A 14,338-nucleotide genomic window follows, 5' to 3' on the forward strand; every position below is an offset into this window, starting at 1 on the left:
ATTATAGGACATTTCATACATTGGGTCTGGCAACACATTAAATAACTTAAAAGATAGCAAGAGGATGAGACTTGAAGGCATTTAAATAGCTGAGAACAGGTGTCCGGTATCGGCTGAAAATCTTTGTTGGGGATACATTCAAAATGGATGCGACAATGTACTTATCCTCTGTACGCGAACATGCCTGCCAATATTTGTTTTAAGTATGTGGAACAATTAAATGTGGCGAGACAAACAAGTTACTAACCTTCAGCACCAAGAAACGAAATGGTTACTTGCCAGTAGCAGTAGTTTTGCAGCTTGAAGAGTTTTCTGGATTCACATGCAGTGCATTATTCCGCCATCTAGTGGTTGGGTCCATAACTGTCTTTTTCCTTTTATTTTTTTCTCTGTGGGGTGTCGACCACCATTTGGTGCTAGGTCCATCTCATGTGTAACGTCAGATGGCGCCCCAGAAATTCCTGTGCGTGGTAGCAATCTTAGGATTCTTTTTTTCCCTTTTCCTTCCTACTTCCTTGGTAAAATAGAATAGGTTTTCAATTTTCTTTTCTTTATTCTGTTTCCCATTTACGTGATTTTCTTCCACCCGTTTCATTCCTCCTCTGAGGGGAGGTGGGTGGGGAGCATGGATATCCAGAAAACTCTTCAAGATGCAAAACTACTCCTACAGGTAAGTAACCATTTTTTTTTCCAGCATGAATGCTTTTCTGGATTCATATGCTGTGCATTAGATTATATAGCAGTTTCCCCCTCTTTGGGGTGGTTGTAGTAAGGTGAGGAAGACCTTGCAAACAGGTGTTGAAGTACCTTTTTATCCAACCTGAGCTTCCTTTGTCATCTGTATTTACATGCAGTAATATTTGGTGAAGGTGTGTGGAGATGCCCGCTGCACTTGTAGTGTCTATTGGGAGTTTAGGGTTTTTCCTGCTGAGGAATAGCATACCTGAATTTCTTCTACAATCCAACGTGCAATTGTCCTCTTTGTCACAGGTGCTTCTTTGTTGGACTTGTGTGAGAGACGAACAAATGATTCCCCTTACAGAATTGTCTTGTCTCCTGTAGATAGTATAGTAAAGCACTTCTTCCATCCAGGGTATGAAGACATCTTTCTAGTCCCGTTTGCGGATTTTTGAAGAAAATTGCTAACTGAATGCTTTGATTTATGTGGAATTTGCTTACTATCTTGGGTAGGAATTGAAGGATGGTCTTTGAGATAACCTTGTCCTTGTGGATTTGCATGTATTGTTCCTCAATAATTAATGCATGAAGTTAATTGCTCTCCGCAGAGACGTTATAGCTATTAAGAAGGCAGTCTTTATCATGATGTATCGGAGTTCTGTTTTATTAATGGGTTCGAATGGTTCTGTCATCAGCTGTGTTCGAACTGTGTTTAAGCACTACATCGGGGCTGGAGCCTTCCTTGGGAGTGCAATTCTCTTGAAACCTTCTAGGATTCTTTTGATGACTGGTGATGTGAAAAAACATGAATCTGTCCTGGTCTAACCTACGATCGCTGTCAAGTGTACCTTGAGGACTGAGTAGTTGATATTGCTGTCTAGCAAGTGCGTAAGATATAGGAGCACTGTTTCCTGTGTGGATAATAAATTTAGATTATTAGGGTATTGTTCTCCGTACACCATACGATGTACTGTTTTCACTTAGCTGCGTAACATTGTCTTGTAGTTTTTTTTTTTTTTGTTGCCGCCTCTACTATTTCCATTATTCTTTACGGTAAGTTTAAGTGTACTAATTCTATTTACTAAGGAGCCAGTCTGGGTGTAGGTGGTTCCGGGTGAAATATATGACCCCTCTACATTGTGAGAAGGTCATTCTCTGCCTTGATCTTCACCAACTGTCCCTTGGACAGTTGAAGTATGCTTGAGTACCAGGTTTGCCTTGCCCATTGAGGGGCTGTAACAGTTAGGTCTCTTTGTAGTAGAGGAACTTGAGGAAAAGCGTACGCAAATAAATGTCCCTGACCAGTTTAGCGACAGGGCATTCCCTTTTGAAAGGTGGTGTTGAAACCTGGAGGAGAAATATTGGCATTTCTTGTTCTCCACTGTTGTGAATAGGTCTATTACTGCAGTCCCCCAGAGGTTGAAGACCCTTTGTAGGCTCCTTTATCACCCATTCGTATGAGCTACTGTTCTGCCTGCTGAGCTGATCCACTTCTGTGTTGTCCTTTCCTGGCAGGTGAATTGTCTGCAGGTTGATTCTCCTTGAATTTACCCATTGCCATATTCCCGGAGCTAGCTTGCTTAGGGTAAAAGATTTTGTACCTCCCAGTTTGTTGATGTAAAACATTGTCATGGAATTGTGCATCTGGATCAATGCCATCTTAACTCCTATGTGGGCTTGGAATGCCATTAGTCCCAGGAATACAGTCTTCATCTCTAGGAAGTAGATATGTTTTATGGAGTCTGTACCGTTTCATTGACCCAGTACCCTCAGGTTTTCTGAATATGCTCCCCAACCCTTGTGGACGCATCCCTTGTGGTAGTCACTGAGGGAGTTGGCGATTTGAAAGGTCTGCCTAGTGTTATGTTCTTAGATGCCACCATTATAATTCCATCTGAACCTTTTTTGTCACTAGATCCTCCCTGTGGTTTGTGACCAACTGTTGCACAGCCATTCTTGTACAGGGCGCGTGTGTAGACGTCCATGGGTAAATGCATGATGCTATCATGCCCATGAGTTTCTTGTGTGTCCTCACTGTTATAGACTGTCCCATCTGGTAGAGGCGAGTTTGCTGTTTCATAGCTTGTATCCTCCTTTGGGTTGAATATGCCCGTGCAATTTTGGAGTATAATCTTGCACCTAAATGGTTTTTTCTGGTTCATGTTTTGTTGAGGATTTCTTGTGGTTTATGGAAAATTCCAAACCTTGCAGTGTTGTGATCACTTGATGAACGTGTGTGTAACATCTTTGCATTGAACTTGCCTTCACCTGCCAGTCGTCTAAATAGGGAGACCTGGATTCCTCTCCTTATTAAGGAGCCGCTACCGCTGCTAGGCAATTTGTAAAAACTCATGGTGCTGATCTATTCTAAAAGGCAAGACCATGAATTGGTAGCGAGTGTTCTCGTAGATGAACCTGAGGTACCTCGTGAGCTTCGTTCATGGGGATGTGCAGATAGACGTTCCTTAGGTCTATTGTTGCCATGAAGTCCCCTTTTTGTAGTTGTGGGATTACTTCCTGTAGCGTTATCTTGAAATGCTGCTTTTATGAATCTTAAATCTAAGATAGATCTTAGCGTAAGATCTTGCCTTGGCACCAAGAAATAAGGCGAATAGTTTCCCTTGATGTGTTCCCTTGTTGGTACCTTCTGTATTGTTTGTTATTTCAGGAGTTTCTTTATTTCCCCCATTAACTGCAAGAGTTTTATTTCTTTAGAACATCTTCTTCCTTGGTGGAGGTTTCATTGCTAGTTCTAACAATAGCTGTGGAGTACTACATTTAAAATCCAACTATCTGTAGCCATGTTTTCCAATTGAAGTGGGTAATGCGCTATTCTGCCGCCCACTGGTGTTGTTAGGGGGTCCTCCTTTGTGGGCAAATCACTTGGAGTTTGCTTCTCCTTCTCTTGAGGGTTGTCCCTTGGCTCTTCCTCTGCCACAAATGACTGCTTTGGTTGCTGCTGCCAGGAATGGTATCCGGACTGCTGGTTCAAATGCTGTCTGTTGCCATGTGGTTGGTGATGTTGTTCTTGGCCTGTTGAGAAAACCCCCTTTTCTGAGGGTGTTCTGAGGTTAAATCCTCCTCTTTTCAAGGTGCTTCTCTGGTGCAGGGCCCCATAGCCTTAGCCATCTCATTGTCCTTTTTTATTTGTTGTAGGGATTCATCTACCTCACTTCCAGGCTGTGCGTCTCCTGTGAAGGGTTTATTGATTAGGGAAGTTTTTACTTCCTATTTGAAGCCTGAAATTCTCTCGCCATGCGTGCCTTCTTAGTGTTGTGCCTGCGCGCATTTGTCTGTTGGCTGTATCAGCTGCGTTAAGAGCTGATTTCAGGCAGGTGTTAGCTATGTTTTTCCATCCTGTATAAAGGATTTAGTTCTCTTTTTATCATCCTCTGGGAACTCGTTCATTAGTTCCACAATGTCGTCCCACGTTTGGTGGCCATACCTATTGAGGAGGGCATTAGAGTTCATAGTGCTCCATTGCATTTCTGCCTTCTTCTCCACCTTTCACCCCACCATGTCAATTCGCTTACTTTCCCTCTCTTTAGGTGCGCCAGCGGAGGACTGAGTGTTGCTTTGCCTTCTTGCTGTGGTAACAATGATGGGAGTCAGCCACTGTGTTCAATTTAATGGATTTAGGATTCTTTGTGGAGGGTTTATATTTTTTCTCCACCCTTGGGTTTACTCCTTTTGCTGAGGCAGGCACCTTAAAACCCTCCATGCCCTGGCCCAGAATATTCGGCAGCATTGGACGGTATTGTGTACCTTTCATGGATGGTGCTAATGTATCTAGGAGGAAACATGAGTCTCCTTTCTCCTCTTCTAAGGGGACCCCAAAGGTATCTGCTGCTCTCTTGATGAGGCTGTTGTAGAAGGCTGTGCGGTCTGCTGGCGAAGCATTCGAGGGATAGCTACAGAATTCTTCTTCAGGGCTTACTGTGTTAAGGTCATTCCACTCTTACTCAAATGTTCCTGTGCTTCCTCCTCTTCTGGAATGTTGAGTTCCCCCTAGAAGTCCTACTCGTGAGGTTCCAGGCGTGACGGAGCTACGAGGGTATCCTCTTGTTCATCGGTCTCGGCAGTTACAGAGAGTTTCGCAAGAATTCTGAATTCCTTTAGCGCCTCGTCGAACTCCTTCTTTCGTTCAAGGACTGCTACCATTTTTGCTACCATTTTTGCGTCCAGAAGTCTTTTCTTCTCCACCTCGAGGGCCATTTCGGTGTCTGAAGCCGGGGAGATCCTCTTCTTTGGTGTGTTGGATTCTGCCTCCGAAGGAATGATTTTGTCCTTCGCTGCCTCTCATCCAGCAGCGGTAGTCGTCTTTTTTTTTTTTTTTAAATCTCTTTTATTAAGTTTGTGCACTTTTATCTATTGTTGCATACATGGTGGCCCATTGATTACAAATACAGATAAGATCATGTCAACAGTTCAATAGAACATCAGCGGAATACTGGACATAAGGAAATGTCGCCTTAGTTGCTGTGACTGGTGTCTAAGTTGCCGTAAGATCGACTACAAAGTTAATAACATGTATTTGCGTTACCATTAGTTGTTGTTCGCATTAGGTAACATACACAGTGCAATGCTTGTAGGTACTGATAGAGCCAACTTCAACTTATGGCAGATTTCTTTTGAATCTAACACGTATTACAAAAAGCAAAAAATAAACCTTGACCCTCCTGCAGTCCCCCTCCGCCCCACTACATACATTCGGGTGATGCTGCCCTGTTAGTGCAGTGCCCCCTTCCTCCCAACTGTGTCGCGTTAGCCTGCGCAAATCATGACAAACATTTATTTGCTAGCACGGGAAGATGGAATATACGCATATAACGCACCTGCGTGTGTCAGTTACTCGCATGTGTCTCAGACTGTGTCCGGGTGCAACTCCATAACATGTGTGTTATGTCAGCTCCCACCTGTGAGAAAGTGCCATCTTTCTTGCATGGTATGCCCCCACTTTTTGCGGAATTGCTGAATGTACTTTGACTGAGTGTGCCCTGGACTCCTGTCATTCAGGTGCCCAGGGCCTATGTTCCTTCCCTAAAAACCTAAAACCCAAATTGGCAAACCCCGGTCACATGTCAGCCCCTGGTAAATGGTACCGTAGGTACCCAGGGCCTTGTGACCAGGGAAGGCCTCTAAGGGCTGCAGCACTCACTGTGCCACCCTAAGAGGCCCTGTACCCTAACACACACACACTGCCCTTGCAGGCTGAGTGTCTGGGTACAAGACAAAACAAAGAGTCGACATGGCACACATCCCTGTGAGGCATGCCCACCACCTACACTGCCCTGGCATACATCGGCCACCCCTCTAGCTGGGTGCCCTATGCCAGTGGTGTGGGCGCAGGAGCCCTGTGCCCCTACAGTACCCAGGTCCATTCCTGGGCACTGTAAGTGCAGTGCTGCCATTTAAGAGTACATGGTGCTGAGAGCTCGTCAAACACGAACTCCACAGCACCATAATGGCAACACAGAAGACCGAGAAGTTTGGTATCAAACTTCTCAGCACATTAAACCCACACTGATGCCAGTGTGGGATTTAATCTACCTAGCACCCCAGAGGGCATCTTAGAGATGCCCCTTGAAACCTAACCTACAATCCACGTCTGGTCGGAGAGGCTGCCTAGGCTGCCACACAGCAGAATGTTGCTGCTCTCCTGGGCCTGCAACAATGCACATCCTGGGTGAGGTGCTAGTTTTGCAGCGTGAATCTTTCTGGATTCACTATGTTGTGCATTATTCCGCGATCTGGTGGTTGGGTCCGGATTCGTAGTCTTTCTTTTTTTTTTTTTGTAGCCCAGGTGGGCGTCAACGTCCCACCATTTGGTGCACCTCTCGGGACGTTGTCGTGCTTCCTGCGGAAGTCCCACCTTTGGGGCGCCATCTTCAGATTCTTTTTTCCGCCGTTGGGTCTGGATCGTCATCGAGAAGCTCCAGGATTTCAATCGAAGGAAGAAGGAGAAAACGCGAGTTTCGTCGAGAAAAAACAGCTGAGATAACAGAGAGGAATAAATTACATCCGGGACGCGAAGAAGGAAGAATTCCCAGGAATTTTCTTTGACGCCCTTCGAGGATGCGCACTCAGAGGCTCTGAGCGCAATGGACAAGACACCATTCAAATTCTGCCCTAACTGCCACCACAAGTTTGCGCAGAAGGACCAGCATCCGGCCTGCAACCTTTGCCTACCGATCGACCACCCGAGCAAGGACTGCAACGCCTGTTCAGCTTTCGCACCGAAGACGCTCCGAGTGAGAGAACGCCAGAGAAGAGCTAACTTCAGCATGGAAGGCAAGGGTAAGGCCCCGTCGCTTTACGATCTGGGCCTCTCCACCGACGATGAGGACCCGACGTCTTCACGGTCGCAGAGACCGATACGAAAACGCCTGATGAGTTAAGAGAATCGTCGAGTTCAAAACCCCCGAAAGGGCCTCGAAAACCCGAGACAGACTCTCGAAAATCTGAGTCAAAGTCCTCAAAAGGAGCACCGGCACCGAAAATGTCGACGACCAAGGGTGGATCCATGGACAAAAGGCCGAGAGGATCCTGCGAGAAGGACTCCCTGGTGCCGAAGGACGCCGAAGGGCTGAGTTCGTCGAAAGCAGCCCACGAAGCGGGGCGTTCGACGCAGAAAGACAAGCCAGCGTCGACGCAAGCTCCGTCGAAAAGAGCCGCGGTCGATGTCGAAAGCATCTCCGAAATGGAGAAGAAGAAGAGAAGGCTCGAAGCGGAGATGGAGAGCATCCTTCAGAGGAAGAAGGGGTTAGACGCCAAATTGAAACAATTCAGAATTCCAACGACTCCGTCGACGGACGTCGTCGAGATCGAGGAGCAGGACGAATTCTACGCCGAAGGGCTGCCGAGAGATCCTGAGGAGGAGGAAGAAGGCACCTACTATGAAGGCGAAGACGAGGAGGCCGACCAGCAGTCGTTCTACGGCTCGGCGCCATCAACCACTCACGAACTGGATTGGCAAGATATCGACGCCGAAAATCCCGAAGAGCCCGTGGACACGTATCCTTCGAGGCCTTCGCCGCCAGACGACATCGGGGTGTATAATATGGTCGTCAGGAGTGCTGCAGCAGCCTTTGGGGTAAAACTGGACGAGGAGAAGCCGAAAGCTGATTTCCTTCTCGAGACCCTGCTCCCCATTCAGACGAGGAGCCAGTTCCTTCCCATGCTCCAAAGCGTAATGAACCAGGGGAAGGAAGCCTTTAAGGAGCCAGCAACATGCCGGTCCATCACGCCCAGGACGGAGAAGAAATACAAGCACTCCTCCCTGGACCCGCCTTACATCAAGGGAGCGGTCACTGCCGACTCCATCATCGCTTCCACGGCCAGGAGAAGGGCCAACGTGCCAGCGACCTCGGGGCCACCCCCCGATAAGGAAAGCAGGAGAATGGACCTCACTGGAAGGAAGGTCGAAAGGAACGCAGCGATGCACTGGCGCATGGCGAACTCCAATGCGCTTCTCAATCGACACCAGTACCAACACTGGGACGAGATGGGGGAGTTAGTCAAACACCTCCCTGAAGAGTACCGCCAAAGAGCATCCCACCTTGTAGAAGAAGGTAAAAACATAGCCAATTCATGCATTAAAACTGCATTGGACGAGGCGGAAACTTCCAGCAGACTAATGGCCATAGGGATCACCGAACGAAGACAGGCCTGGCTGAGAATCTCTGGATTCAAACAGGAGGTGCAGAGCAACATATTAAGCACCCCCTCTCAACGGGGAAACACTGTTCGGGGCGACAGTGGACGAAAAACTCACCCAGCTGAAGAAAGAGAACGAGACGTCAAGGTCCATGGGGGCCCTACAGTTCAGGGGGATGAGAAGAGGCACTCCAACTAGAAGACCCTACGGTAGAGGGGGTAACCAGCAGGGAACATCACACCAGACGTTCCAGCAGGGACAGCAGGGTGAAAGTCACGGCCAGCAAGGTCAGCAAATACAAAACTGGCAGTACCAGCCAAGGGGCCAGTCCTTTCGCGGGAGGGGAAACGGACGTGGCCAAAGGAGACGAGGGAGTGACCAACCCTCATCGAAGTGACTCGGCACGCATGGGGACGCTCACCCCCAACATACCCCCAGGGGTGAGCCGCAATGCAAAAACAACAAGGGGGGGAAGAGACCCAATCGCCTACGAACATCCAACACCCATAGGCGGAAGGCTGGGCCTCTACCTACAGGAATGGCAACGTATAACCACGGACAAGTGGATACTGAACGTCATACAACACGGTTACTGCGTGGACTTGGAGGGGACGCCTCCAAACAGAAAACCAAAACGAAGGCAACGCTCAGGTCAGGAGCTTGCTCAACTCAGAGAGGAAACACTGAAGCTGCTCGAAAAGAGAGCCATCGAGCCAGTGCCTTACAAGGAAAGGAACAAAGGGGTCTACTCTAACTACTTCGTGGTACCAAAAGTAGACGGAAATCTCAGACCCATCCTGGATCTGCGATACCTAAACAAATACATCAGAACACAAAAGTTCAAAATGACATCACTACAGGAGGTGCTGCCCCAAATAAGGGACGGAGACTTCATGTCCACCATGGACCTCAAGGATGCCTACCTGCACATCCCAATAAACAGAAGGCACAAAAGACTTAAGATTCAGCATCAACCAGGACCATTACCAATTCACGACCCTGGCCTTCGGGCTAAAATCAGCACCAAGGGTATTCACGAAATGCCTGTCGGCAGTCGCAGCATACCTACGAAGGAAGGGGATTCATGTGTACCCTTACCTAGACGACTGGCTGATCAAAGCAAACACCCACGAAAAGTGCGAGAAACACGCAGCACAGGTGACAAAGACACTGACGAACCTGGGGTTCTCCATACACTGGGGGAAGTCATCAATGAAGCCGGAACAGGTGAAGATTTTCCTGGGAGCAACAATCAACACCATAAACAAGACGGTCGTGCCCAGCGACAGGAGAGCAGAAGCCCTACTGAGAGAGACGAGCCTCTAACATAAGGGGCGAGTTCTGACAGTGAGAACAGTGAGCAAGATCATGGGGATGATGGCGTCATGTATCCACCTGGTCCCAAATGTACGACTTCACATGAGACCATTCCAAGAATGGCTACAACAGCAATGGTCACAGGCAAGCGGAAGTTGGGAAGATCTAGTGGTTGTTACGCACGCAGTGCAGGAAGAGATAACTTGGTGGAACAGGGACAACATAACTACAGGGAAAAGCCTGGCACCACCAAGCCCAACTGTGACCATCACCACGGACGCATCTCAAAGGGGATGGGGAGCACACATGGACCAACTCAGAGTGAGGGGTCTGTGGGCTCCGGCAGATGCGGTCAGACATATCAATTACCTGGAATTGAAGACTGTCCTGCTAGCCCTGAAGGCATTCCAGAAGCACCTGTAAAACCAGAGAAAGTTGATTCAAACGGACAACACCACAACCATGTTTTATATCAACAAACAGGGTGGGACACAGTCGTTCCCCCTTTCCACTCTGGCACAGGAGATTTGGAGATGGGCCATACCTCTCAAGATAGACCTGCTAGCGATTCACCTACCAGGGAAGGACAATGTGGAGGCAGACTGGCTAAGCAGGCAGACCTCGGCTTCGCACGAGTGGGAGCTCAATGGGCACGAAACGCAGAAGCTTTTCCGGAAATGGGGAACTCCCACAATAGACCTATTTGCGACACGCCAGAATGCAAAATGCCGAAGCTTCCCGTCCAGGCAACCAGATCAGCAATCCCAAGGGAATGCCCTATGGATAAGCTGTTCAAGGACATTTGCCTACGCTTTTCCGCCGATACCACTGTTACACAGGGTGCTCGAGAAATGCAGAACCAGCAACATGACACTGATCCTGGTGGCACCACAGTGGGCAAGGCAGACTTGGTTCTCCCAAATTCTAGAAATGGCTCAAGGGAATCCCCACAGATTCACAAGAAGAAAGGACCTGCTCTTCATGCAGCACGGAGAGGTTCTCCATCCAGAGCCAGAAAGCCTCAGCCTGGCGGCATGGCTCCTGAAGAGTTAGAGTTTGCGGACCTTAGATTGCCTGCAAGCACTATGCGAGTGCTGCGAGAGGCAAGGAGACCAACTACACGCAAATGCTATAGTCCAAAATGGAAAAGATTTACAATATGGTGAGGCAAAAAAGGCCTGCAGAATAAAATGACAAAGGACTCAACAGTGCTGAGATACCTCACGCACCTTCTGAAAAGTAACCTATGCTCCACCTCCCTAAGGGTACACCTAGCGGCGATAGTAGCCTACACAAGAGGGGAGAAGGGTGGAAGTTTCTTTACGTCGCAGGTAGTAAAGAGATTCATGGAAGGAGCGAAACGAATCGCGCCACCTAAAAGGTTGCCGCCGGCGGCATGGAACCTTAACGTGGTCCTGACGGAGCTGATGAAAGCACCATTTGAACCAGTACACAAGGCATCAATGCAAATGTTGACTATGAAAACGGCATTTCTGGTAGCCATAACCTCGCTAAGCAGGGTGAGCGAACTGCAAGCACTAACGCTACAAGAGCCCTACATACAGATACACAAGGACAGGGTTGTCCTGAGAACGGACCCACACTTCATGCCTAAGGTCAATTCGGCATTCCATTTGAACCAGAGTATTCAGATACAGAGTTTCTTTCAAAACCCAACTTCGAACGCAGAAAAGGCTCTACACACTCTAGACGCTAGGAGAGCGGTGATGCACTACATTGAGAGGACCAAGGAGCACAGAAAAACTCAGCAGCTCTTTGTGTCCTTTGCATCAAGCTTCATGGGGAGACCAGTGACAAAGGGCACCATTGCTAGATGGATTGCACTAACTATACAGTTTTGCCACAATCAGGCAGGACAGGAGCTAACGGAGGGGCCTCAAGCTCACTCCATAAGGAAGAAAGGGGCAACCATTGCCTTTCTGGCAAACACGCCCATTCAGGACATATGCCTGGCGGCAACATGGGCTTCGGTGCACACGTTCACCAAGCACTACTGCGTGGACATACAGATGAACAAGGAAGCACAAGTAGGACAGAAGGTGCTTCAACACATATTCAACGACAAACGCTCATCTACCACCCAGCCGCCACAAAGATAACAAACCGCTACAAAGTCTATGCACAGCATAGTGAATCCAGAAAGATTCACGCTGCAAAACGAATAGTTTCTTACCTGTCGGTGTAGTTTTGCAGCTTGAAGATCTTTCTGGATTCACTAGCGAACCCACCCACCTCCGCCAGGAAGATGAGGCTGGAGGAAGAGGGGGAAAAACAAACAGAGAAGTACAAAAGGAATGAAATACTACAGAAAAGTGGACATATAAGTTAATCATTCGCCTAGGGTTAAAAAAAAAAAAAAAAACGAGAGGAAAAAAACAAACCCGAAGATGGCGCCCCAAAGGTGGGACTTCCGCAGGAAGCACGACGACGTCACGAGAGGTGCACCAAATGGTGGGACGTCGACGCCCACCTGGGCTAAAAAAAAACAAAAAAAAAAACTAAGACTACGAATCCGGACCCAACCACCAGATCGCGGAATAATGCACAGCTTAGTGAATACAGAAAGATCTTCAAGCTGCAAAACTACACCGACAGGTAAGAAAGTATTCGATCTCCTCCGAAAGGATGGGCAGGGGGAAGCTTCAAAGGCATGCCGCCTCTGTGAGCTTCCCCAGGCCACTGCACCCCCCCACTCTGGCAGGAAGCTTGGCCGGAAACCCCAAATAAGGACAGGGGATGTGCCAGCCTGCCAACCCCACCCCTCAGGTGGGGGAGGCGAAGTGAAGCACATCTCCGGGCTCTCGCCATCTTGAAGATGGGAAGCCCTGCCCAATCAGGACTAGGCTACTGCCCCCCCCTCCCACAGGAGAGAGGCAGGAGAACAAGTTACTTACCTTCGGTAACGATGTATCTGTAAGAAACATTAGTTAGTTAGATTCCTCACCTTAGAATATCCCCAGGCGTCAGACTGGATCCGGAAGATTTTTCGTCAGCAATACCCCTTGCGCGTCGCTAGGCGTCGTCTGCGGCTCCGCGTCCGTCGTCGGGCACCGGAATGACGGAGTACTTAGACGCCGCCCTCGCGCGCTGACGTCAGTTCTTGTACATAGCCTTCCGCGCCAGGAACGCAGAGCCATGCAAGATACCGACACTGGTGCCAAAAAATTCTAGGGCCCTGAAAGGGATAGCCTTAACCCTAGATGTCAGTTCGCAGAACGGGGAGGATGGGTGGGTCGGTGAGGAATCTAACTAACTAATATTTCTTACAGATACATCGTTACCGAAGGTAAGTAACTTGTTCATCTGAAAGAAACACGTTAGTTAGATTCCTCACCTTAGAATAGATACCCAAGCAATACCATCCCCGATGGTGGGTCTGCGAACCAAGATCACACCAGAAAGTCCTGGAGGACAGAACGGCCAAAGAAGCCATCCCTCCGGACTTGGCTGTCTAGGCAATAATGCCTGGCAAACGTGTGTAGCGAAGCCCACGTAGCCGCCTGACAGATGTCCTGCAACGGGACTCCCCGTCCCAAAGCAGTAGTAGACGCGGTAGCCCGAGTGGAATGGGTGCGCAGCCCAACAGGAGGGTCCTTTTTCGACAAGGAGTAACAGATTTTGATGCACAAAACGACCCACCGGGAGATGGTCCGTTTGTGCACAGCTTTTCCCTTCTTAGCACCCACGTGTCCAACGAAAAGTTGGTTGTCCACCCGGAACTGTTTTGTGCGGTCCAAATAAAAAGAGAGCGCACGCTTTGGGTCCAGACGGTGGAGCCTCTCTTCCTCTTTGGAAGGATGCGGAGGCGGAAAGAAGGTGGGCAAGGTGACAGACTGCCCAAGATGAAAGGGAGTCACCACTTTCGGTAGAAAAGAAGGACGAGGCCGAAGGACAACCTTGTCCGAATGAACAGAGAGAAAAGGAGGCTTGGACGATAGAGCCTGGAGCTCACTCACCCGTCTAGCCGAGGTGATGGCTACCAGGAAAGCAGTCTTAAGCGTCAGAAGATGAAGAGGACAATTGTGAGGAGGCTCAAAGGGAGCGCACATCAGAAATGTGAGGACAAGATTCAAGTCCCACTGAGGCATTACGAAAGGAACAAGAGGGAACGTATGAGTAATGCCTTTAAGAAAGCGTTGAACCACAGGGGACTTGAAAAGAGAAGGCTGTTCAGGAAGCCGTAAGAAGGCAGAGAGGGCAGCAAGATAACCCTTCAAGGTGCCCAGGGCAGAGCCCTGCCGGGCCAAAGAAAGAAGAAAGAGGAGAACCTCAGAAAGAGGGGCGGAAAGGGGATCCACAGCCTTTGCTGTGCACCATGCCACAAATTTGTTCCACCGGCAGGCGTATACCGTCTTTGTGGAGGGACGCCTGGCTGCCAGAATGACATCACAGACTTCAGGAGGCAAGTCAAATGGCATCAACTGCCGCCGCTCAATCTCCACGCATGGAGGTGGAGGCTGGACAGGTTCGGGTGGAGGACCGTCCCCTGCTGCTGCGACAGAAGATCCTCCCGAAGGGGCAGACGTATCGGAGGATCGGTCAACATACTGAGTAGCTCGGGATACCAGTACCTTCGTGCCCAATCCGGGGCCACCAAGATGACTTGGGCCCGGTCGTGCCTGATCTTCTTCAGCACTCTGGGCAGAAGTGGTATAGGCGGAAAGG

General features: G+C 49.0%; 1 protein-coding gene across 2 annotated transcripts in view; it reads right to left on the reverse strand.

Moving 5' to 3' along the window:
- The window catches only part of SCAF8 (SR-related CTD associated factor 8), a 1,763,249-nt gene that overhangs the window by 1,065,857 nt on the left and 683,054 nt on the right, over positions 1-14,338 (reverse strand). The gene's annotated exons all lie outside the window — the stretch shown is intronic.

Source organism: Triturus cristatus, chromosome 6 (genome assembly GCF_964204655.1).
Source record: "Triturus cristatus chromosome 6, aTriCri1.1, whole genome shotgun sequence".
Classification (NCBI taxonomy): domain Eukaryota; kingdom Metazoa; phylum Chordata; class Amphibia; order Caudata; family Salamandridae; genus Triturus; species Triturus cristatus.